This window comes from Protopterus annectens, chromosome 17.part0, assembly GCF_019279795.1.
Source record: "Protopterus annectens isolate FY-2018-M chromosome 17.part0, PAN1.0, whole genome shotgun sequence".
Lineage (NCBI taxonomy): Eukaryota > Metazoa > Chordata > Ceratodontiformes > Protopteridae > Protopterus > Protopterus annectens.
This window is the reverse complement of record NC_056751.1, coordinates 329798219-329825870: the sequence shown is the minus strand read 5'-3', so window position 1 is coordinate 329825870 and position 27652 is coordinate 329798219. Positions and strand designations below refer to the sequence as shown.

The 27652-nt window shown below is 40.5% G+C and overlaps 1 protein-coding gene across 2 annotated transcripts in view; it reads left to right on the top strand.

Moving 5' to 3' along the window:
- PPP1R32 (protein phosphatase 1 regulatory subunit 32) overlaps nt 1–22620 on the top strand; it is a 1379387-nt gene extending 1356767 nt beyond the window's left edge. For both annotated transcript variants that reach the window (XM_044059651.1, XM_044059652.1), the window contains exon 14: nt 22230–22620. The gene's annotated coding sequence lies outside the window, so the exon portion shown is untranslated. The remainder of the gene's footprint in view (nt 1–22229) is intronic.
- The last annotated feature ends 5032 nt before the right edge of the window (nt 22621–27652 follow it).

The window sequence follows — 27652 nt, the reverse complement described above, 5'->3', positions numbered from 1 at the left end:
GTGTGTGTGTGTGTGTTGTGTGTGATGCCCTAGTTACGGTTAACAGGTGAAATGTATTTGCAAGGAATTGTGAGCTTCAAGGGAAGAGAAGTTTACTGCTGCTCATGCTGAGTCTGCTTAAAATGTGTAACTGTTTTATTTAGCAAATGGTATCACTATTGTGGTGTAGAATTTTAAAGTAGGTGTGCGTGTGTGTGTCTGTGTGGTTCATACCTGCCACCCATTCCCTATTGCAATATAACAGCTTACCATTTTTTAATGCCACATAGGCAATTTATTCTTCAAGGGCAGCAGGCACTGAATATGTAGAAGAAACACTGAAATATGAAGTTGTTTTCTACCAACAACCTTTTCATTAGTTTCATATCTCTCTTATGTGGAATTAATCAGATGACTTACTTCTGCAGAGATTGTGCATATTGACTAATATTGGTGGTTTGTAATGACAGAAGTTTGAGTGGCCCTTTTATGGTTGAAATGTTCTGAATTGGGCAGTTTGTCATTATTGGTTCTTATGTTTTTTTTTTCATTGCTTACTGGAAAAATGTTCAAAAGTATAAAATGTTATGTTGTCCCATCTCACCTTTGTTCTTGCTGGTTAGATTCGGAGCTGATCCTCGGCTCCAACTCGGCCAATATACAATAGCTTGAGAGCTTTTTACTGGCACGAGGCTACCCATTATCCCAACATGCCTGGCTGCAGCTACCCAGATCTCGTTTGCTGCATCCAGTGTCGAGATTGCTCCATACTTGATCAGGCTAAGTGCTTTATGTTTTTTCTAGTTACTTGCTAATTTTTGGTAAATTTACTGGTTATATTGACTCATTAGAGTGTGCTTCTTTCTTCGTTAGTCTAACGACCCCTTTCTTTGCTCTTTGTAGTCTTTTTCGCCGTCGTTTTTTCTTTCAGGCCTGCTTTCCCCTTAGAGCCTGTTTAAGTTAGAGGGTTCTTCCCTTTCCTCACCCCTTCTCTGGGATTGCCATTTAAGTTAGAGGCTCTCCCATCGAGGGGGTTGCTGTTTAAGTTAGAGGCTCTCCCCTTTCCTTCTTCTTCCTTTCAAAAAAAAAAAAAAAAGATAATTTTTATTTTTTTTTCCCTTGTGGTTATCAGCCTGTTTGCTTCTACTTGTTGTAGGCTGTGAGTGATAGTTCTCTGTTTTTCTCTATGGAAACTTTTTCCTGATTAGTGCTCATTATGTCTAAAGAGGCTAAACCCTCTGGGTTTAAAAAATGTGACTCATGTTGCCAAAAGATGTCCTTTATGGACGGGCACACGAGTTGTGTTTATTGTTTAGGGGCTGTTCACCTACAGGACTCTTGCTCGATCTGTCATGCTTTCAGTTCCAGAGTCCTGCAGGAAAGAAAAAATAAACTTATTTTACATGGCCTTCTGAAGAACCCTCAAGATGCCTCGTCTCAGGATCCTCAACCTGCCAAAGTGTCCGAGAAACACTCCAAGCCATCGATTCTGAGCTCGAAATGGAAAAAAATTACTGAGAAGCCTTCGACTGTGTCGGACCCCAGCATTGGCTCCGACAAAGCTAAGTCTCTGGCAGCTCCATCTGTTTTTTCCGACCAGGTCCGAATCCATAAGAGATCAAGGTCTCCCACTTTGGAGCCGGTACGCTCCGCTCTACAATCTCCTCTGTTGCAACCTAGAGCAGGCAGTCACTGGTCCTCTTCACACTCCTCTCAGTCCTCCAGACTTTCAGATCATGACATGGAGAGAGTGGTCAACAGGCTCCTCAAGTCACAGGCACTTACTAAATTACTGTTGAGCCCAGCCCATAAGGATTTGGCTCTTTCGGCCCTCTCAGCTTCTCCATCGATTCCTCCTCTGACTCTCTTGAGCTCAGAGCCAGAGTGCATGGAGGTTGTGGTGGTGGAAGCATTGGCTCTGGTTTCTTCTCCCTTATTGGTTCTGCCAACCACTGCGATCTCCTCAATGTCTCAGTCCATTGAGGGGTCTGGGCAGCAAAGCTCTCTTGCCGGCTCTGGGAGGAGAAGTGGCATCGGACCCTTGTCCGACCCTGCTCTCCCTCTCGGAGGTTCAGCACAGCTCATTGGAGCTAGAGGCTACTTTGACTCAGGACCATGGCGCCTTTGAGGTGATGAGGAGCGTGCTGTCTCCTGAGACTGCTCCATCCTCCGCTCCCTTGGCTCCTTCTCCCTCAGTGCCTGTGCCTACTTTTGTCCCTCCTCCTTCCAAGCATAGGGAACCTGTGCCCCAGGACACCCCACTGGGTGACCCCACTTCTTCCTAAACCTCCCCTGAACATTGGAGGAGGTCCCTCAGAAGAAGAAGTGTAAGAGGAAGCATCTAGACTCCCCTGAGTCTATCACTTCAGATACGGACTTGGATGAGTTGAAAGGGTCTCCACAGTCCCCCTCTGAGGTTGTCTCCTTTTTAGACATCCTGGAAATCCTTAGACAGAGGGGCAGCTGGAAGTCCCTAGCCCCTTCTGAGGACGAGTCCATATACCTGGATATATTTGGTTCCCGACTCTCCACCTCTTGGGTGTCTCTGCCTTTCGACCCACTTTTGTCTGTAGTGAGTCAAAAGGCATGGATCGCTGCAGAGACCATTACAGCTCCAGAAGATAAGTCTTTTCTCTCCAAGGGAGTCCCTGTTGATGCCATTGTGGTGGCAGCAGCCACCAAGAAGGACTTGCGGAAACTTCATCTGTCCATCCGCCGAACAAAGAGTCTTGTATGATGGACAGGTATGGGAAGCGTATGTTTTCTTCAGTGACTTTTACTCTCAGATTGCTGAATTACTTATCACATTTCACTCGACTTGAGAGGGGATCTCCTGAAGGAGCTAGGAGATACCCTGCAAGATCCTACAACTGAGGGTATTGTGAACAGGTCAGCTTCCCAGCTTGCGACCTTGACCTCAGTGGTAAACTCCTCCATGAGGCTCATTTCTTATGCGGCAGATGGAGCAAGTAGGCAGCAGGTACCCAAGTAGCTTTATGCAAACACTCCTGGATGTGCTTTTGTCAATTTGCAGAACCCTTTAAGTCTTCATTTACCAACACCCCCTTTGATGGCTCATCCTTGTTTGGACCTCAGGTAGAAGAGACTCTCACCAGGTGTGAACAGGATGGCAAGACTCTCTCTGCTGTAGGGGGTCTGTATTTCCACTCCATCTAGACCCTATCCTAAGGGTCAAAAGAGTGGAAAAATGTCGTTCCGAAGATCCCAGGGATCTTCGCCTGACACACGTGGTGACTTTTCCCCCAGGGGCAGAGGGGGAAACAACAATAGAAGATGCCGCCCTCACGGCAGAGGAGGTCTGCAACAGCAGGGCGACAGAGATACTTTCTCTGCTAAGCCCTTCCAGCACTCCTGAAGGGAGGCCCAGCTGTCCACCTCTGGAGGCAGTCGGGGCCAGACTATTACTGTACTCAGCAGCCTGGCAATCTATCACAAGAGAAACATGGGTACTGTCGATAATATCCAGGGGTTACAAAATTCCCTTTTCTTAGTCCCCCTCAAAAGACAAACATTCTATCCCAGACGGTCCACCCAGTCTTCGGGATCATGCAATCCTAGAGGTTCAAAGATTGCTAGAAAAAAGAGCTATCCAGGAAGTCCCCGCAAACCAAATTGGATCTGGAACTTACTCAAGGTTCTTTTTAGTTCCAAAAAAGACAGGGGACTGGAGACCAATCTTGGATCTCAGCAAGCTAAACCAATCAGCAAAAAAGACAATGTTCCGGATGGTAACACTGCAGTCCATTCTTCCCTTCTTGGGTTAGGACAATTGGATGTGCTCCATAGATCTCCAGGACGTGTACTACCATATAAAAATGGACAGACAGTCCAGGGGATTCCTACGCTTCTGGCTGGGAGCCAGTCATTATCAGTTCAGGGCCCTGCCCTTTGGTCTCACCACAGCCCCCAGGGTGTTTGCCAAGTGTATGGCAGTGGTCATTGCTCACCTGAGGTGGCATCTAGGATTCCAGGTGTTTCCATATCTAGATGACTGGCTCCTTACTGCTACCACTGTGCATCAACTAATCAAAGCACGGGACTACACAATCCAAACTTGTTCCCAGTTAGGCATCACAATAAACTATGAAAAATCTGCCTTGCTGCCTTGTCAGTCTATTACCTTTATAGGGGCAGACTTAGATACAAGACACATGATAGCAAAACTGCCTCTAGACAGGGTGTCAACCATTCGTCAACAAGTTTCTTTTCTCATAAACAAGACGAGAGTTCAGGCAAGACAAGTCTTACAAGTACTGGGATCAATGGCTGCAACTATTATGCTAGTTCCTTTAGCATGCTTCCACATGCGGATTCTACAGTGGCTTCTTTTCACTCAGTGGTTTTTCCAGGAATTGCCAATGTCACATATGATCTTGATTATGAAATCTTGCAAAAAGGACCTACTACGGTGGCTGGTCTCCCCCCAGGTGACTCTGGGCAGATCCTTTCTAGACCCGCATTCGGTAGCCACAGTGACCACAGATGCTTCCCAGATAGGGTGTGGGGGGGGCATTATCTGGGATGGACTGTCCAAGGAATGTGGCAACCTCACGAGTACCATTTGCACATCAATGTTCTAGAGAGCGCGGTGCTTCTGGTGTTGCAAGCACTCACTTCAAGACTCTCTACCTACAGGTACCATTGCAATCCAGACAGACAATATGTCAGTGGTATGGTACATCAGCAAGCAGGACGGAACCAGATCCTACCCCTTGTGTCGGGAGGCACTTTGAGTATGACATTGGGTAATGTCTTCCCAACGTTTTCTGATTGTAACGCACATTCCCGAGAAATCCAATGTGATAGCGGACAGGCTCAGCAGGGCTATCTTCATGCCTCACGAGTGGTCCCTGAAGCAAGAAGTTGGGGACTTGATTTTCCACAAATGGGGCCAGCCATACTGCGATCCTTTTGCCACTCGCCTAGACAACAAATGCAGCAGCTACTTTGCCCTAGTACCTCCTCTGGGACAGTCACCCAGGGATGCACTTGTTCACGATTGGCCTCCGCGACTGCTATATGCCTTTCCACCCTTCCCTCTCATTCCAAAGGTACTTCAGAAAGCAAAATCATTGGGTTGTAAACTCATCCTTATTGCTCCTTACTGGCCTTGTCAAATATGGTTTCTGTTTTTTCGCCATCACCTTCAACTGGAGCCCTGGATACTGGACCCAGTTCTGGACCTCCTGACACATCAGTAAGGCAGGCTTCACCCATCCCTTCAAACTCTCAAGCTGACTGCGTGGTTACTCCACTTCCAGTCTTAGCAAGGCTCCCAAACATTTCCACTGCTGTACAACACATACTAGTGTCCTCCCACAAGCCCTCTACTAGGAGGATTTACACTAGCAAATGGAAAAGGTTCTCTTACTGGACCAAAAGTAATAACATTGATCCTTTTATGGCTCCTGTTCACAAGATTCTTGACTTTCTGGCCGAAACCTTTGAAAAAGGGGCAGCTGCAGCTCCTATTAGGGTCCAATTGGCTGCCATCTCCAATTTTCATGTAGGCGACTTGGGTTCAAACATTATGTCCCATAAGTTGTGCTGAGCATTCTTACGGTGTACAACACTTTACGGCCTCTGGTAAGAGAACCCCCCCAGGATCTAAACTTGGTTTTAGCTTCAGTGATTCTGCCCCCTTTTGAACCAGCAGCATCTTGCCCCTTGAAGTTTCTGTCTTGGAAAACCCTCTTCTTGGTTGCTATAACCTCAGCTAGACGGGTTTCTGAATTACATGCTTTGTCTGTTCGTCCGCCGTATCTCATTTTTCACAAAGATAGAGTCTCTGTTAAGGACCAATCCTTCTTTCTTGCCAAAGGTTTGTTCTGAGTATAACTTAAATCAGTTCATTGAGCTTCCTTTGTTCTTCCCCAATTATGGCAACAAGGCAGAGTATAGATTACACCAATTGGATGTTCATAGACAGTTACGTTTTTATTTACACAAGACCAAAGACCTCAGAAAATCAGACCAATTGTTCATATCCTTTGCTGACAATAAGCAAGATTATCCAGTTTCTAAAGTGACTTTATCAAAATGGCTGTCAGACACAATCACTTATTCATATGATTTGCATAAAAAGACGCTTCCAGGAAGACCCAGAGGACATTCAACCAGAGCCTTAGCCACCTCTGTTGCCTTCCAAGCTAAATTGCCTTTAGATTCAATATGTTCAGCAGCAACATGGGCAAATCCTTATACCTTTATCTCTCATTACAAAGTCGATGTGGTCTCCTCCACGGTCCTGAAGAGTTTTTCCAGTGAGCCATCTGAGAACCAGCTGCTGGGGACATGGTCCCAACCAGCAAGAATGAAGGTGAGATGGGACAACATATGACATAAAGAAGTTATGTACCTACCATAACATTCCATGTTTGTTGTCCCTCATCTCGCCTTCTGTCTTGTGTCCCCCCCTCTTTCCCCCTTCCTGGAAGTTTGAGAGAAGTTCTGTACTGGATGCACTGGCTGAATTTCCTGCTGACATACCAGGTTGGTTAACCATACTTTGTCCTTTCTTCTTTCCTTCGTACCTTAGTGTAAGAGGTTAGTAACAAATTGTATTTCTTACTACATATGTTTAGTGTGGGCTGTTACAAATGAGATCTGGGTAGCTGCCGCAAGCATGTTGAGATAAGGGGTAACCTCGAGCCAGTAAAAAGCTCTTGAGCTATTGTATATTGGGCGGGTCGGAGCCAAGGATCGGCTCCGAACCCAACCAGCAAGAAGGAAGGTGAGATGAAGGACAACAAACATGGAATGTTATGGTAGGTGCATAACTTCTTTTTTAAAACACACTCCAACATGTGGTGCTGTATCATACAAGGGATATAATTCACTTGCTATATTGTATAAATAATGCAGTCAGGAAGGTGAATCAAAGAACTTTTGCATGGTCCTAAAAGTGTGTACAAAGGGCCTATGATTTGAGAACAGCCCAAAGGTAAACTTGACCCACCACTGGCCAGATTTTCTTTGAATGTGGGGTTCAGTTCTGTTTCACTGAAAGTAAGTTTCAAAGATAGAGACATTTTAATGCTAAGTCTGTTTTCATTGCAAGACTATTGCTTTGTTTAGCAAATGTCTGCCAGTGTTTGTGCTATAATATTTGAAATAAAAGTTGTAAATTAAATCCAAATATCTGTAATCATTGTAGAAGTAAAGCATAAAACAGTATGCACACTGAGAGTTTTGAATAGTGTTTATAGCAACTGGGAAGAAATAGCCAAGTATTGGGGCACTGAAATGGCTGTATGTATGTATGTGTGTGTGTGTGGGGGGGTTGAGTGGGGAGGCTCTGGGTTTGCACCCTCCTGCAAAAAATAATGCGGGCTCCACTCCCTCTCCATAACTCTTCCATTGAAGGAAAAAAAAATGGACATTCTTTATACTGGTACACCAGCTAGGTGGCTGGATGTATGACAGCTACCTCTCTGTCTCTTTCCTGCCCTGTCATTCAGGTCCTATTTCTGTGCCCTGACCCCAACCCTCCTTCAACATGCTTTATTAAAAAAAAATAATAATAATTTCTTCTTTTAAACTGTAGCAAACTGTTTGCTACAAATGTAGCAAACAGTTGCTGTATTTTATAAAATATGACAAACCAGGGTCCAAAAGAAACAATAAAGGATTTATTAATCTCTAGCACCTCGGCACATCAGTGCCTTCAGTGGAGTAAAAAAAATCAGCACCAAATCACATCTTTTATGCAATACAAATAACCCCGCAGCATAATTAACTAATTATTCAGTTACGCTTGCACAGTTACAGTGATGAAGGTATTTTGGAAGAATTTTAAAAAACAGTGGAAATGTTTACTGAAAGGGGGTATGATGAAGGAATAGTAAAAAATTCTTTGTACAGGATGAAGAAGGAAAAATGTTAAATTAGGTATAAATATGGTAGGAATACAATAGAGAATGAATACGAACAACAAAAAATATATGTGGTTACCACTTAGGAGCTTTTGAGTGAACAAGCAGATGCGATTATAAAACAACATTGGAATTACCTTTTTAAATTTAAGAAGTTTACAGAGTTATGTAGGTATCCAATGATTGTTTTCAGTTAGGGGGAGTAGAAGTACCAAAGATAGGCTTGTGCATAGTAAATTTGTGATTCCAAATAATATGTACAAGGTTCCTGTACAAATGGGAACCCCTGTGGTAAATGTATTTCATGTAGATATATAGTTTGTACTTTTGAGTATATAAATGGACAAAGATTGAATGTATTGAAAAGATTTTATTGTAGTACAGAATGTATAGTTTATGCTTGGAAATGTCCATGTGACATGTTTTACATAGAGGAAAGTAAGACGGCTTTCAAGTTGCGTTTACAGGAACATATTAGAGACATAAAGAATAGGAAACTTGAAAGCCCTTTGGCACAACATTTTTTGCAACATCATAATGGTGATTCAAAAGACCTACAGGGTACAGTTTTAGAAAGGGTAGAACAATGGAATGAATTTGTTGATGTTAAAAAGAAGCTTCTGTATAAAGAAGCACTTCTTATTTTAAAATATGCTACTTTAGCCCCTATGGGGATTAACATAGGATGTAGCTGGAAAGTCTTAATCTAATTTTAAATTAATTAATTGTGTAATTGAATGTTGTTGTATCTTCCGGCTTTTCCCGGTTAGGGGTCGCCACAGCGAAACTCCGGTCCGCTAATGATTGGCAGTAGATTTTTATGTACCGAATTGCCAGCCCTGATGTACAACCTTCAACGAAGGTACACCCATTCACGCATGTCTCCACACAGAAGACGCTTTAGCTGAGAATCGAACAGGACAACGTCTTACTGTGAGGTGACAACACTACCGCAGCACCACCACCAGTTAATTGTGCTGAGGGGTTATTTGTATTGTATAAAAGATGTGATCTGGTGCTGATTTTATTACTCCATTGAAGGCACTTGTGTGCCAAGGAGCTAGAGATTAATAAATCCTTTATTGTTTCTTTTGGATGCTGGTTTGTCGTATTTTATTTTGCCTTTTTCTTGTGTTAAGTGGTGGTGTTGCTGCAGTTTATACCCTGCCTGCAAGGACCGCTACAGCAATATTGCATTAGAGAGAGATCAGGATTGGCTGATTGCACCCCTTTGTTGTCCCTGCTTCCTTACCCTAGCTATGCTACTGCACACACATGCGTGTATTGTTCCTAAGAAACCATTTTGATGGTCAGTTGTTTCCATGCAAAGCCCAAATGGCTCCCACTCACAAAATGAAAGCCATTACCTGCATATGCTTGACTTGACCAACTGTGAAAAAAGTGAAATACGGTAATCACTTGCTGCTCACAGACAGATACGTTATCCCCTCCCAACATGCAACGTGTCAGTGATCATTCTTAGTATAAATTCCTTAAATTTTTATAAACAATCTGCCTCCACCAAAAAGATAACCATCTTCTCTGTTCCACTGACGTTAGCTTGTAAGAAGGTGAAAATAACCAGTCTCATCCTCTCAGCTCAACAAGTAGGGGCAAAGTTAAAACATTAGTTGGTGTCAAATAGCCAAAACCAGGGACATAATTTTAATAGTGCTATTATGTACCTGGAGAGAGACTGCAATGGCAGGTTTTGCATTTGTATGCATTTTCTGCAGGATGTGAAGTCTGAATCTCAAATAGTTGCACTAATTTAGTAATCCTGTATAATTTGTCAGAAAACCACAAACATTGTGAGGAGCAGCACAAAAATATGAGACAAAAATCAGGGGTATTCTGTGATGTCTGAGATAATTAGAGGTTTGTGACACAAACTTATTCAACTTTTTCATGCATGTGTGCACATTCCCCCACTCACAGCAAGCCAGTTCAACAACCATTTAACTGCCTCTTGTTTTTCAGTCTTTGATTACCATCCCCAACACCTCGCCAACATTGAAGGCAAGGCAGTTCAACAGTTATTTCTCTGACTTGTGTTTTCTGTACTTGGATTACCTTCTATAATTCCCTTCAAAGAAGTAATGGCCACAATGCTGTATTCTCACTAGTTATTCACTGCTATCCATAACCCCAGTCACAGTAATTAATCATTTAAAATTGAGTAGATCAGCTCTCCATACAGCTCTCAACCTTCAGTCTCCACAATATGGAACACTTAATCTCATAAAGACAATAATTTGATAAAACCTGGAAAACCTCAAAGATCTTTAAAATGTTGTTAACATATTTAAAACACATACCTCAGTCCAAAAAAGCATGACCCAGGCTGTCCTCTAATTCATAAAGGTTTCTTTTTCTCATCAGTATTCCATCACACGGAGCCACATTTCATTCCTCATCTTTTTCTTGCATCATTTTGTACACACACATATAGTGCAGACTGTGGAGCTATTTAAAAAAATAATAAACACATTCAGACAGCTAGTACATAGTGAAAAGCAGAAACAGATTGCTAGCTCTCATTTTAAAAGACCCACGCTTCATGGCTGTTAATTCAGTAGGCTTGTCTTCCAGCTATGTCTGTGTAATGCCACTCCCCACTGCAGTTTCCGCTAACCACAATGTTTGTTATCTGACGTGCCCAGAATGCATGAAGCTTGCAGGTCGAGTCAGAATTAAGTGGTTCAGTTCAGTTTAATTTTGTTAACTTGCTAAAACCTGAGCTTGAGCTGACCTTTTACTCTAGCTTGAACTTGGCTCAGGACTGCTCTGGCTTGCTCAGCTTTCTTATGACTGACAAGCTAATTCTTGCAAAATGATTTCTGAGATTAGTGCTGCTACTGAATGAATGAAAAACATTTATAGCCATTCTGAATATGCCATTGTTCAGTCTGAGACATAGCTAACAGATAAGACATGCTAGCATGTTCATCTTAACCATTCTGTGGGCACTCCACAAGTTTTTCAGGTCTTGTATATGTAGCTAAGGAGTTAAAAATGTCCTTGTACCCCACATCTAGCCATGTTGATAGGCAGTCTTCTACATGTCGGCAGCAGTAATATCAATGTTCTTTATTTAATGCTTTCTTTGGAATGGTCTTAATAGAAGGCATGTGAAATACCTGGCTCCCCATTGAACTATCGGCATTCGAAATGCTGATTGCCAACACACCAAAAAAAAAAAAAAAAGATTGAACATGCAGGAGAAGAGCAAATCTGGAACATCACTTTTGTCAAGTAAACTTCTCTGTTGTCTAGGTGGGGGGACAACCCCCTCCCCCAGACTTACATATACTAACTCTGAAATTACCATACCATAGAGAAAATGGAATAATTTTTTTTGTTATTCAGTCTCTGCATTATGGGAATCCCTATAACTGGTATTGACTAACAGTTTTATTCACCACTGTTTAAAGGAGTACAGGCAACAGAAGAACATTATAATGAAGTAGAATTGTCTTGTATATTGTTTTTATTTCCTGTCAAGAATGGAGAGTACATTTGTACTGGTGACATCTAGAATTCGTCTGTGTTCCCGTAAGGCGACACGTATAAATCCCCAGCTACCTAGATATGCACATAATGTTTACACACCAGAATTAAGAAAGATCCATATTTTCTGTGAAGAACTGAAATCTACTGATTTCAGTGATAATGCAATAAAATGACTAGGTTTTTCATACACTGATTTAATAATCAGAGAGAATGCCACTTTGTACATCATAAGATGAAGCATTATCCATTAGCTTCTTTACTACCTTAAAATCAGTGTGAACAAGGCATGCCATGAGGTAATTAACTTTTATTGTTTTGTATGATAAAAACAGCCTTTCATTGCCTTGTCTGTTTCTACAGTTTGCCATTCCTGTGCAGGTGGTTAAATGGCTGTAGTCCTGCTCCCAAGCTTGGAGCAAATAGTAATGATGATCACTGTGCCAAGTAATGATTTTACACTTGCTGCCATTTTAGACTGCATAGTACTGCCATGATACTTCCATAGCTTGGTAGAGTAGGGAACAGTAGTATGCAAAATGAGTGTCTTATAGTTTGGCTAGCAAGTTTATTGTTGAATGTCCATATGTTAATATATAATACAGTGGACTCTTCAGCGATCTGCATGCTCTCCCATTCCTACCAGCTGTAAGAATTAATTTTCAAGTAACCCAAATTTAATTAAAGTAATTATAAATAATTGTTGACTTTCTAAAAAAAAAAAAAAGCATATTTGGTAATAAGTTATACAATTACGATATACATGTCATTAAACCCAACATTAATTCCTTGAATGATTATGCTGAAGAAATATGATGGCATATTTTCTTATAAAAATAATCATCTACAAAGTCCTTGAATGCTTCTGCTAGATTCTTTTTTGTGGATTTTAAATCTGGTTAAGGTAACGACTAAATATGGGACTCCATACTTGGGATGTAATGAAGATGTTCTTGAGTTTTAAAAAATATGTTGAAGATATTTACAGGTAAAACTATGAGGGATAATCCAAGTAACACATCCAGTAAATCAGAATATTACTGTTAGGAATAGCAGAATCTAGCTCAAGAGAAATAGTTCTTCTTTTAAGTTTATGTATTCATTCTCTGATGTTGTTTACAAGTCTTTAGTGAAGGGTCATGTTGTCTGATTACTGGCCATTTTGGCTGCCATATTCAATACCTTCCTTAGAAAATTAGTAATGCCATGAAGTTAAAGGGAATTGATCCAACTGTAATTGAGAAATATTGTACCAGAAATCCAGCATCTGTCAATACACCCATCAATATTTTTAGATATAGATAAGCTCATATGATTCTTTATATTGAAAAGAAAATAAAAAAGCTTAATTAGCTAGATAGGGTAGACTTTTATAAACATACCTTCCTCAAAACATACAAAGTGCTGTGCTCTTGTATATGTAGGTGTTGCATGTGAAGACTTTACATATATGAATTTACAAGCAGTTCAGGCATGTGGAGAATTGTATTGCTGTCAGCTGACTCATAGACACCAGATGTGATGTCCTGTCTCGCCTTCATTCTGTACTGGTTGGGTTCGGAATCAGTCCTCTGTTTCCACTTGGCCTTATACAAAAGCTCGAGGGCTTCAGCTAGCTTGTGGCTGATACCCTGTCCTATGATGTACCAGGAAACTCCCCAGATCTCGTTTGCTACTAAACAAGATCGGGTGCTTCACCCTGGCTAAGTGAATTCTTTCCAGTTGTTTTTTCTTGCAAAAATTGCTATTTTTTTCTCCCTTTGGGATTAGTTAGTTAGTAAATTAGTTAACCTTTTAGCAGTTTTGCCATGCTCGTTACCTTGCTATTTGATTGTTGGCCTACCCTATCCCGGCTTTCCTTAGCGTGTGCTTGAAATGTGCTTGAAATACCTTTTGACAAGCTCATTGTTTCAGAGCTGTTTAAATTTAAATGTTTTATATTTAATTAAACTAGATAGTTAACTTAGAGGGCTGCTTAGCCTGTTTAAATTAGAGGGCTTTTTCCCTTAATGTGTGTGTTTAGATAATTCTTCTTAAGCTTGTTTGTTGAAGAGCTGTTATATTTTAGCTGCTTTTCTCTTAATGAAGTAAGCTTGTTTAAGTTAGAGGTCTGCTTAGCCCATTTAAATTAGAGGGCTTTTCCCTTACTGTGTGTGTTAGATAATTCCTGTTAAACAAGTTTGCTAAAGAGCTGTTTTATATTATTGGATTTTCTATTAACTAAGATGGCTCATTTAAGTTAGAGGGCTGCTCGGCCCATTTAAATTAGAGGGCCTTTCTCTTAGTGTGTTTCCTCTTTTTATATATATATATATATATATATATATATATACACACACACGCATATATATATATATATATATATATATATATATATATATATGGATCTAGGACTATTGAACGAAAGTTCAATAGTCTGAATCCACAATCACCGAACACACTTTAACAAAAGTGCTTTCACCGAAAAAGCGCTTTCATTAAAGTGCGTTAAAAAAAAAAAATAAGAAATGTAGTTTTATGCAGGGGGGCAAGCCCCCCTGCACCCCCTACTTTAATATTCTCACTCCGAGATCGCACTACAGTGAGGAAAAGGGAATATTCCCTTATCCGCACAGTAGTACGATCTTCACAACAGTCATTCCCCCACAACTCCCACTAGCTGCAGGCATACTTATGTGAAAGTACTTTTTTCGGAAGTATGCCCAGCTGTTTGTGCTTCGGTGAAAAGTTTCTTTGGGGATCAGTACCGATCTCATATAAATATATATATATATATATATATATATATATATAGTAGTTGGAGTGTTAACTTGTTTTTTTGCTGTTGTCAAAATAACCCAAAGATGCTAAACCTTTAGGGTTTAAGAAATGTATAAAATGCAGTCAGAAAATGTCTGTGACTGACCGGACATTCTGTGTGCTTACTGCCTTGGAACAGTATACCTGTAAGCATCCTGTGCCATTTGCCATACTTTCAGCCACAGGGTTCTTCTTGAAAGGAACAATAAGTTGATTCTTAGAGGGGTTATTGAAGACTACCTTTTCAGAAGCTATAGGAGAAAGTCAAAATCCTTCCAAACAGACCTCTTCCTCTTCTTCAAAATCTGAAAGATCAGGTAAAAGATCTTCTGCTTCATCGGAGGCTCAGTCTGAGCCGACTAAAAAGTTGCCAAAATTTCCTCTTTGGACCCAAAGCTTGTTGGGCCTGAGAAGCCTTTCATCTTTGCTCCTTCAGTGTCAGAACCACTGATGTTTCAAGTTCAGAGCCAGTCCCCAGAACTGGAACTGGTTTCTCCAACATTGAGATCTCCAGTCCTACAAGCTTCCAGATCCCCTGGTCCCTCCACTCAATCCTTCAGGAGTCTTTCAGATGATGATGTGGGTTGCGTGGTGTGGAGACTTTTGAGAACACAGGCACTTAACAAACTTTTGTCGGAGCCAACCCAAAGGGTTTCGGAACTGACTAAGCCAGCCCTGTCACCTTCGATTCCTCCTTCGATCCGACTCAGGACTTCGGACCCAGAATGTATGGAGCTGATCGTAGTGGAACTGTAGGAGCTGAGACCTATCCCAGGTTCTTCAGCCCCGATTACTGCTCCTACATCCTCAGTTCCATCTGATGTGGTGGAGTCTAGGAGCTGACACTCTCTGGTTGGGTCCGGGGAGGACAGTTGGATCGGACATTTGTCGGATCTGCACTTGCCTTTTGGGGCTTCGGCATGGGTGAGCTCAGCTCTTATGTCTGCCTCAGAGCCAATCCCCTTGGTTCTGGGGATGCCTTTCAATTATTTGGAGCCAGGAGCTTCTTCAGATCAAGGGCGGGGGACATTTGAGGTGATGAGGAGAGTGCTGTCTCAACAGACAGCTCCACTGTCAGGTGCAGCCATTTATCCTCCAAAGGCACCGGTGTCCATCTTGGCACCACTGAATCCACAGAGACATGGAGACCCTAGGCCTCGGGATGCCCCATTGGGTGAACCCCTCTCTTCCGAAACCTCTCTAGAATACCCTTCTGAAGAAGCCCAGCGTAAGAGACTATGTAAGAGGAAACATTTGGACTCCCCCAGAGGAGTCTGTCACATCTGACACAGACCTTGAGGCAGAAGGGTCCCCACGGTCACTCTCTGAGGATGTTTCACTTGCAGACATCCTAGAAATACTTAAGCAGAGAGGTGGCTGGAAGCCCATCTACCTGAAGGCTTTTGGGTCTTGCCCTTCCACCACTTGGGTGTCTCTGGCTTTCGATGAACTAATGGATCTAGTTTCTTGAAAGGCGTGGGGGTTTCCAGACTCAGTGGAGCCTATCCCTCGGAGGCCAAATAAATTAATTACATCTCCCACTGATAAAAATGTTCTTAAGAAAGGTGTCCCAGTAGATGCTATGGTGGTGGTGGTGTCCACCAAGAAGGAACTATTAGAGACGACCTCTTCTGTCCATCCTCTGAACAGAGTCTCATACGATGGACAGATATGGAAATAGCACCTTTTCTACAGTGACCTTTGTGCTCAGGTAACTGAATCATCTCAACCATTGTACCAGATTGCATAGAGATCGCCTGAAGGAGCTAGGAGATGCTCTCCTGGGTTCAGTAGCTGAGAGGGTAACAGAAAAAGTTTCTTCCCAGCTCTCCACCTTGAATTCAGTGGTATATTCCTCCATGAGACTCATTTCCTTATGCAGCTGATAGAGCAAGTAGGGCAGCGGGTTCAGGAATTTCCCTAAGGAGGCATTCTTAGATGCACTTGTGTGACTTTGCGGAGCCCTTTAAATCTTCCTTTGTTAATGTCCCCTTTGATGGCTCATACTTGTTCGGGCCTAAAGTCAAAGACATACTAGCCAGGTGTGAACAGGAAGGAAAAACTCTCTGTGCTGTAGTAGTCTGTTTTTTCCTACCTTTTAGACCTTATCCAAAAGGTCAAAAGGGAGGAAAATGTGGTTTCAAAAATCCCAAAGAGTTTTTCAGGGCACACTTGGTAATTCTTCCCCCAGGGGCAGAGGGGGAAGCAGTAATGGAAGACTCTGGCCACACGGCAGAGGGGGTCTGCAAAACCAGGGTGACAGGGAGTCCTTCCTTGGCAAGCTGTTCCAGCGCTTCTGAAAGGAGGCCCACGTGTCTGTGTCTGGAGGCAGTTGGGGGTCACTTATCTTTGTAACTAGAAGCCTGGCTAAAAATAACAAAAGACAAATGGGTGCAAAGTATCTTATCCAGAGGTTACTCCATGCCCTTTTCTTTCCCTGTCCCAAACATAAAAAACATCCCGGGTGTTCCACCCAGTCAAAGGGAACAAGCAACTCTAGAAATACAAAAGTTGCTAGACAAAAGCAAAGAGTCATCCAAACAGTCCCCACAGACCAAATAGGATCCAGAACTTGCTTACTTACTTAACCCAGAAAGGGTACAAGTCCTTCGGCATCAGGTCATAAACCTACTTTTCAAGAGGAAAGTTTAAGGGCTATGGCAGCAGCAATAAACTTGATTCCGTTGGCACGGCTCCACATGAGGATTCTAAAGTGGCTGCTGCTCACTCAGTGGTCCATGCAGGAACTACCCATGTCCCACCAAATCATGATAACAGAATCTTGCAGGAAAGATCTTCATTGGTGGCTTCACTCCACTCATGTGACTTTAGGTCGACCCTTTGTTCTTCCACAGCCTTTAGCCACGGTGACCATGGGCACTTCCCATATTGGAGGGGGGGGGCATTATCAAGGAAGGACAATCCAAGGCACTTGGCAGGATCATGAGGCCCACTTGCATATCAGTGTCCTAGGGATGAGAGTGGTGCTTTTAGCTTTGCAAGCATTCCAAGACTCTCTTCCACTAAGAACCATTGCAATACAACAAACATTATGTCGGTTGCATGGTATATAAACAAACAAGGAGGAACTAGATCTTACTCCCTATGTCAGGAGGCCCTGAGAGTATGGCAGTGGGCAATCTCCTTCCAGTGCTTTCTGATAGCAGTGCACATCCCGGGGAAATCCAGCGTGATAGCGGACAAACTCACTAGAGTGATTCTGATGCCTCCCTAAAACAAGAGATAGGGAAAATGATTTTCCAAAAATGGGGCCAGCCTTGCTGAGATCTTTTAGCCACATCCATGAATGCCAAATGCAGCAGCTATCTTGCCCTAATCCCCAAGGGTGGACTTATACACGATTGGCCCTCCGGTCTCCTGTGTGCCTTCCCTCCCTTCCCATAGATACACAAAGTTCTTCAGAAAACCAGCGATTTGGGAAGGACCTTGATATTTGTTGCCCCTTACTGGTCCCTTCAAATCTGGCTCCCCTTTCTTTGGCCTCATCTCCAGGAGGAGCCTTGAATTCTGGACCCAGTTCCAGATCTTCTGACTCGTGTGTCGGGAGTGCTCCATCCATCTCTTCAAACCCTCAGCCTGGCTGCTCCGATTCCAAACATAGCCAGGCTACCTGACCTTTCCCCTTCAGTGAAACATATCCTGATTTCATCTCATAAGGCATCAACAAGAAAATTATATATCAGCAAATGGAAGAGATTTTCCTCTTGAATAATCATATTGACCCTTTCTTTGCCCCTATACCTTCCATACTGGAGTTTTTGGCAAAACTGTTTCATGAGGGGGCAGCTGCAGCTACTATCCATTTTCAATTAACAGCAATCTCAAACTTCCATGTAGGTGAATCGGGGCTGAATGTGATGTCCCACAGATTTTGCAAAGCTTTCCTGAGGGTTACCATTTTATTAAGACCACCCATTAAACCACCTGTAGCACCATGGGACTGAATTTCGTGTTATCCTTGTGATGCCTGTGCACTGGCCCAGCAATCAAGGAGCCTCAATCCTCACCACTAGCACCAGTGAGGGGCATTCACATAGGGGAGGATAACAAATACACACACACACACAGTAAAGTACAATTTCCCTTAAGAGCACACAGTCTGGGGCTGGTTTCTCCCTTTCTCTCCAGATCCCCAATAAGACTCCCCACTGGCACAGCTATAGGGTCCAGATCTCAGCTAGTGGTCAAGCTAAAACCTCCAGCACCCTCTCTGTCCAACCAGTGCTTCATGTTCCTACCCAAGCAGCTGACACACACACACACACACTTTGAGATATGAGTTATATACAAACACACAGACACTCCTGGGGAAGGCTGGCACAGGTTCTCCAGCTAGGCCCCTTCTACCTAGACTTTACAGTAGTACCAGCTGACACCAACCACTAATGTCAGCTACTAATAAGACCCTTATAAAAGGTTGTCCAGTTATTACTGTTCAATATTATTATCCAAATGGTAAGTGTGACTGAATAGCAAAGCTTATTGGAGTGACTTGGACAGTATCACTTATATACATGCAATGTACTGTAGGGCTTAAATTATCTCTACACAAAACAGCCGCAGTTGAAAGGTTTAAAAATATTTAATAATAAATAATAAAAACACAAGACAATACTTACTAAACAATGCTAGTCAAGAGTTCAGAGATCACAGAGAAATACTTAAAATAATACAGTAGAAATGTTCTCACAATTCAGAAAAAAACTAATCTAATATTCGTATTTCCTAGATTTGTCTAAGAGAAAACACAGTTCTATAATAAACTTACATATAGAGCACAGGCAGAGTGCTAGAGAATTGGATGTTCTCAAGACAAATACAAAATGCTCTGAGTCTCTCTGTCCTTAAATTGATAACACATACCACTGACTCATTTCAGATTACACCATTATTTTCTGTTTCCCAAGCTAACAGAAGCTCAGAGTATAACAACCCTTTTGATCTTGCACGTGGTCAAGAAGCTACAGCAATAAAATACATTATAAGTGCAAATTCTGGAAATTAACTCTAGTCTCAAAACAAAAGCAAGAATTCCTTCATCCAGACATCTCTGCTCTGGGTTTGTGCTCAAACAATTACACAATGCTTGACTTATCAGCTTTCCTATAGCAGAGTGCACTGTTGTTACATTTTTTGCAGTTCCACATTTAACACCATTTTCTTCCATTTAAGAGAACAAACCTTTGGCTTATATTAATATTTACAAATGACAGAATTATCTACAAAATTCTATCTGGCTAGGCTGGCAGCCTTCACCTGTCTTCATAATCCCATATGATTCTTAACCCTTTTCTGAACCTGCATCATCCTGTGATCTGAAGTTTTTAACCTGGAAGGCAATTCTTTTAATAGCTATCACTTCAGCTAAGAGAGTTTTGAAGTTACAAGCATTGTCTATCAGACCCCCCTATATGCTGTTCCACAAAGACAGTGTGTCTCTACGAACAAACCTGTCCTTTCTGCCTAAAGTATGTTCTGAATCAAAGTTAAACCAATCCATAGACTTACCTGTTTTTTTTCCTAATTATGGCAATAAGGCAGAATATATGCTACATCAACTAAATGTACATAGACAATTATGCTTCTACTTGCATAGAACGAAGGACTTTTGAAAGGCCGACCAATTGTTTGTGTCCTTTTCAGACTGCAAGAAAGGTGCTCCACTTACTAAGGTCACTCTTTCCAGATGGCTGTCAGATTGTATTACATTCACCTACAAAGCGCAAAACAAACAACTTCACGACAAAGTAAGAGGTCATTCTGCTAGAGCTAGAGCTACCTCTTCCAGGCTAAACTGCCAATTGATACCATTTGTGCTGCAGCAACATGGGCAAGGCCTCATACTTTTAATACTCATTACAAAGTTGATTTGGCCTCCAGGGACAGGGCCTCTTTTGGGTACACTGTTGTGAAGAATAATGCTCCCTTGAGCCACTCAAGAAAGATGGTGCTAGGGACACTCTCTCAAAGCAGTACAGAATGAAGGCGAGATAGGACAACATCACATAAAGACGTTATGTACTCACCATAACATTCCATGTGTGCTGTCCATCTCACCTTCATTCTTGCATCCCACCCTCTTTCCACCAGCCCATAGCTCCAGGAGGACTGAGCAAATTAATTTGGTGACTAAGATTCTCTGACCCTCTTCATAGCTCTTAAAGTAGTAAGCTTTTTTATATGATTTTATTATTATACTAGCAAACAAGATCTAAGGAGTTTCCTAAAGCATCATGGGATAGGGTATCAGCCACAAGCTAGATGAAGACCTCAAACTTTTGTATAAGGCTGAGTCGGAACTGAGTATTGGTTCCGAACCCAACCAGTACAGAATGAAGGCGAGATGGACAACACACATGGAACGTTATGGTGAGTACATAACTTCTTTTTATACTTTGTGACCATGTAGAATGAGCATGGCTGATGAGTAGTACTATAATCAAGGCTATTTTCATGAGTAGCTATCATTTGACAGTAGGAGGTTTGTGGGAGGCATAAGCTTCAATATGGCTGAAACATGTAGTCCTATACCACAGCTGTAATATCATGGGCTTCTAGCAGCATTCACCTGTACAAGAACACATTTTATAAGCAGACAGGTTCAATGTTTGCTGTGCATAGTATAAGAGCAGGTAGTGTTATAAAGGATGTCATGGTGTGTAGCATCCACTGTCACAACATGATTAGTGGCATTTTATAGCTGATACTCATGCTTGTCCTATACATAATGCACAAATGCATTTTCAGGGCTATGGGTGTTTATGAACAGTTGCATGGCAAAGTACATTTATAGTGCCCTAATGATATGCTAATGAGCTGCATTTTGTAACTGTGTGAGTCTGCAGTGGCATCCCCAGCTAGTGTCTAGCACAGGAAGAGTTATTCTGCATCAGACATAAGTTGTGTACCTTAATTTGCTTAGCATTCCTTTGCAAAACATTCATAGATAAGATTGATTCATTCTGCAGTGATGTATGTCACACTACAAGGGATTCTTTATAACTGCCAGGTTCACTCTGTAGTTTGCTGTCAGAGGTTCACCAAGGTGTTAAGTGAAGGATGACTGTGGCCTCTTATGATCTGTGTTGTTGGCTTGGGTGAATGTCTTACATGCAGCTGAGTAGTGATGGGGAATGTCTTCTGTGTTATTGGTGGAGTGACACTGCAGTTAGAATATGTAAGTGGCAGTAGAGTGTAGGATGCAGCCCCCTCCTTAGGGGATCTGACAGGTGCGCTTCCAATGCACATTTATTTTAACTGTCAGGGAGCTGTGTTATCAAGTATGAGGTCTTCAGTCATGATTGTCGGTCCTTTTTGTATTCATAATATTTTGTTTGTGAAAATTGACTGTAACCTTAGAATTTAACTTACCCCCACCCCCATTAGAACGAAGAGCCTGATTCCTGTTGAAATACTGAGAACCATAATTACTGAGCTTCAAAGCAGATCTGCAAGTGAAAAGATAGGAGAATGTATACTAACTCTGATGTTGTGGTACCTTGGAGTATTTATTTATCTGAGGAACAGTTGTGTCAGTGCTGGTATACAAAAGCTGAGGGGATGTAAGAGTGCAGGGGGACTATAAAGGTACAATAATTGTTTGGTACAACAGGAAGTTTTTGATTTTCTTTTTTTTTTTTTTTTTGTTTGAGTGAGAGTTCTGTTTCTTTATCATTCTGATTCTGCAAATTAGCTCTCACACTTATGATAGAGAGGCATAAGAACTGTAATTTTGCAAATAATTTAACAATACTCTTCTAGAAAATGATTTGATAACTGTTGCGTCTGGGTTTCACAGTGATTATCTGATAAAGTTTGTTCAGACAGACTGATTGATGACTTGATTTTTTAATAAATAAGAGGTAGCATTAACTCACATCTTGCATCTTGATATAGTCTGGAAATATGTATATGCTATTCTTTTTTCCATCTGTATGGTGATTTTGGTTATAAATGTGTCAGCTGTCTTTCCATGAAAAATATGCCTTTTCCACTGCTAACATGCTCTTTATGTTCTTTTTTTAGGTTTATCTGTTTGATTCTGGAACTCCAACCTGTTTTATGATTAAAGTTGTACAACACACCAGGATATTAAATTACATTGCACAAATACTTGCCTAATGTGAGAGCCTAGGATAAAGCAAATCCAAGACGCATACTCCTAGTTGTACTATTTTGTGATTGGTATATAAACATTAAAATTATTTACTTGTTTCCTCTGTCATTAAATATGTTAAGACCCTCTAATTTGTTAAACAATTTTCACCTCAGAGGCCGCATTAATCATTAACTATTTGTGTATGTCTGTAGGAGCAATGTATTCAGCATCTGTGTTCAAACACAACCAGTATCCATAAAGAAGTCACTGTACATTTGATTCGCAGATGGCAAAGTAAATAATTTCCACTGGCAGTTACAAAGTGCCTTTTCTTGTTTATCAGTATTCTGTGGTTTATTGTTTTTCAGTTCATTTTAGATGGTTGTTTCACATTCATTGAGGAAAAGCAACTGTTCCCTAATGTGAACAGCTACCATTTTTCAGCTACTAGGAATGTTCATGAGCTTCACCTACATTCTGTTTGCTTCCAAATAGATGAGGATTCAACCCAGCAAGTTTAACTCACTGAGAATTCAATATGAACAATAAAAATGAAAGTAAACAAGGCATTTTTGTTGCTGAAAGTCCTCCAAATTTATCTATATTATATATATATATATATATATATATATATATATATATATATATATATATATGTACAGTGGATATAGAAAGTTTACACACCCCTTTTAAAATGCCAGGTTTTGTAATATAAAAAATGAGACCGCAATAAATAATTTCTAAACTTTTCCCACCTTTAATGTGATCTACGACCTGTACAATTCAATTGAAAAACAAACAAATCTCTTACGGGAAAAATATAAAAAATAAAAAACATACAATAAGCTGGTTCCATAAGTGTGCACACCCTTAAAATAATATTTGTTGAAGCACCTTTTGATTTAATTACAACATTCAGTCTTCTTGAGTACACACCTGCCATCAATTAAAGAGAAATAGGCTTCAGGAAACTCACGGCACACAATGAGTATACCAAAATAGGTTTAATGAAACTAAAACGAACCTCGGATACACTGTATAGTATGAAGCGCTTTTCGTCTGGCAGAATTTCCAGACTTCCTCAGATACATTACCATACATTCCTCACTCATTTAAAAGCAATTCAAAAAAGTCACATGACAACATAAATTACATTTAGATTAACTCCTAAAATGACTTTCCTATTAAAAAAAAAATAATTTACATAGTTTATACTCCGATTTTTATGTGTGTAAAACTGTAGCTGTTTCAAATTACACATAATACATGCATACATATAGTCATTCATTAGTGGGTGTTAATTCAAAAAGAAAAGGACACAAACTATTAAATTTAAAATTACCTTTTCCCTAGACCTGTTAGAAAATAATCATTCTAACAGTTAAAACCAATACTTATAAGCTATTATATTAATTTCCAGGCCTGAAATTGTAAAAAATCACCTTAATAAACTTTTAAGCTTTAAAATACATGCTATAAAATATATTTCATTCAGGCCTGGAGGACTGCAGGAGTCCAACCTAAGCTGCCATTTTAGTTTATTTTTTTCAAGCAACAACTTATTAGGTCCACCTCTAGTAATACTTTCACTTCCTTGTGATATTACTTGTGCAATCACGTTAAACTTAAAAAAATGGTGAGAATGTTCTTCACAATGTCTAGCCAATGCATTACCAACTTATGCTTATTAATAGCATATATATGTTCGTAAATCCTATCCTGTAGTCTACGGTCAGTTTTTCCAACATAAAATGTTGGGCAACACTGACACTGGGCCAAGTAGACCACAGATTTAGAATTACAATTAAATTTATCCTTAAGAAAATAGTCCTGATTTCTAATTGAGAATTTTTTTACCAATCTCAATATATTTGCAGTAACTGCACATATCACATCTATGCATCCCTGCATTTCCTTTTATAATTCTCAGTGGGGTTTCCATTATATTTTTCATATTTTTACCCTTTATAAAAGTTGTTAGTGGGTGGTCTTCTACCTTTTGTAGAATGTCCTTATCAGTGGTGAACAAATGCTAATATTTTCTTAAGGTTTTTTATATTTCCTCAACTTCAAGGTTAAATGTCAACACAAAGGTAAGGGAAAAAGAACTATTTCCTCCATGATTCAATCCAACTTCACCCAAGTCTATTGGTGAATGTTGTGTTATATCTACTTCCTCATTCAAAGCCACCGTCAGGGTCCCCTTACTCAATATAGGTTTATAAACCCCATTGTCCCGTTTGAGTTGAACTTCTGAAATGATGTTGACCAATAAGCTTATTGGATACCCCCTATGAAGGAACATTTCTTTTAGGTTTTCACATTCCACCCTAAAGTCCACATCTCTGAAAATCATCCTTGCTGCTCGCACCACTTGCCCCTTAACCACTGACTTTTTTTGGTGGAACAGGTGCAAGCTAGTGAAATGCAGAAATGAATTTGAGTAGGTGCTTTTCCTATAAATCTTCGCTATATATCTGTGTTCCTTAACATCTTTGTGAAGTTCGACATCTAAGCAGGTGATTTCTTTCTTCCTGGCAATCATCGGTAAATTTTAAGAAATTAGTGGTGCCATTAAAATAGTCAACAATATTCCTTGCTACTCTATGGTCTCCCTTGATGATCAAGAAAATATCACCCAGGAACCTAGTATAGAATACAATATTTTGCATATGTGTGTTGTTCAACACATAGTTCTTTTCCCAAAATGCCATCACTAAGTTAGCGAAGCTTGCCCCACATGGAAACTCCATAGCGACCCCAATTTTTTATAAATACAAATTGTCATCAAATGAAACAAAATTGTTTTTAAGGACAATTCCTAATAGTTCTTGTATTAGTATTTGTTCATTCTCAGGGGCCCCTTTTGACCTTAACAGTTCGATAACCCATTCTATGACTAAATCCTGAGGGATAGATTAATATAAATCACATACATCCACCGTTAAAAAATTACATTCCCTATTAAATTCTAGTGAGTTAATCTGTTCAAGAAATGTGCATGAGTCTTTAGAGATTTGCTGCTCTTTACTCACATAGTTCTTAAGAATTGAATCTATCACTTAAGCACATGGATATATAATCGACTGTCTGGCATCGACTAAGGCTCTCATTGGTGGATCCATGGTGCCTTTGTGTATTTTTGGGACTCCAAATAGGGCAGGTAACCTAGGTGATGGCATTGACAGGTAATGATTTACTTGCACATCTGTTAAACCATCAATGAACAAGTCATTGATGTACATTCTTATCCTGTTATAAGCTGTGTTTAGCTCATTCAAGCTCACTTCCACATATGTGTCTTTTTCTAATAGACACCTCATTTTCTCTGTATAGTGCTTAAAGGCCATTACCACCAGTCCACCCCCCCCCCCTTATCAGGTTTCTTAAGGCGGACTGGAAGGCTACTAAACTATGATAGTAACAATCTTTCTTCAGTAGACATATTGCACTTATTTGTTGTACTAAACCTACTACTGAATGCATTTCTAAACTCATACTCACACATATATTCAAACATATTGATTAAGGGATGAATTGATGGGTTAAACATAACTTGCAGTTCTCAATTCTTGGTTACAGTAAGCAGTATTCCCTAATAACACAGCCAAATTAAGTTTTCTTATGTATAACTTAGTCTATCAATAGTTCTGCTAGGTCACCCTTATTCAAGGGTACAAAAGTTAATTATTTCGCAAACAATTAATCTAACTTTTTGTCAATGTGGTATTCTGTAAAATTAATAAACATTAAAGTCACCTTTTTCATTGGTAATTATCTGGCAAGGGGGGATACTGTAGCCCAATGCAACCGACACATTTTCCACCATTACTTCTTCCTGTTGCTCAGAGTGTTGTAATTCCTCATAGGATTCACCATATTCGTGCTCCATTTCCTCCCCTTCTTGCCCTGGTAGTTTTTTTGCTGCTGGTGTTGGCCGTTGGATTGATTTTGCTGTCCCTGAAAATTTTCCTTATCTTGGGCGCCATTCCTGTCGGTGTTAACATTGGTAAAACCTTCATATCTGTTGTTTTGACCTGGCGTTGGTGACGTCTCATCCTCCTGCCTGCCTTCCAAGTAGTGGTTAGTGGGCGCGGTTAACTGTTGATCACTACCAATCATATTCCAAGATTGTAAGGAGGGTGGTCTAAGGTAGGCAGTGCCCTCCGTAATGACTTTTAAATCCCTCTGTAACTTTCTGATTTTAGTTTCTTTAAATCTATCCAACTGTTGTGTAATGCTAATAAATGTCCGGTTATAGTCGAACTGGTAACGTTCAAAAACATTATCTGTCTTAATTTCTTGATCCAACTCCATGGCCTAACTAGCTAATTTGTTAATCTAGTTTTGGTAATGTTTAGACATAAGTCTCAGTAAGTCCAGCCCCTGGTTGCTGAAAAGGTCAATTAACTCTTTATGAAAGCCTGAACCTGGTTCCAGACCGGTAGGATATTGCCAAAACCTTAGTCCCTTTGGTACTATGTTTTCCTTAATACAGACATCAAAGTAATTCAGTTCTAATTATAGTTTTTTGATTTTCAAGCGTTTAGCATCAAATATTTTAAATTTCACACTGATGTTAGTGCTACTCCCAGCCAAAATTCCAGGAAATGCATTCCTATGCTGGCTACCCAGATTTGTTTGTTCACTAAGCCAACTGGTGATATCCTGGGTTCCCATAAGCCCCAAAGTAGTTTGTCTTCGTGGTGAGGATTCTACCAGTCTCTGGTAATTATGAGTATTACCCATGTTGTTTGTTCCTGCAGCTGTTACTTGCGGGTCACCTTCCAAAAATTGATTCAATGCCATATTCATTGAGTTATTCATATTAACACCCCTTGTTTCATTCATAAAACAGTTGAAAGTCTTGCCTAGAGGGCTGAGTAAGCTGCTCAACCCTAGCAGACATATTCTCCAAGCGTTCGTTCATTAGTTCGATAAGTTGTGTTAGATTTCCCCTTTCCCATATCCTCTCGTAAGGGAGATACCACAATGTTGGTTGAGTTTCCTGTTGCCATAAAACCAAGCAATCACAAAAGCATGAATGAGCAAACAGAAATAGGCTTCAGGAAACTCATGGTACAGAACGAGTATACAAAAATAGGTTTCATGAAACTAAAATGAACCTCGGATACACTGTATAGTATGAAGCGCTTTTTGTCTGGCAGAATTTCCAGACTTCCTCCAATACACTACCATACATTCCTCACTCATTTAAAAGCAATTCAAAAAAGTCACACAACAACATAAATTACATTTAGATTAACTCTTAAAATGACTTTCCTATTTAAAAAAAACTTAATTTACATTGTTTATACTCTGACTTTTATGTGTGTAAAATTGTAACTGT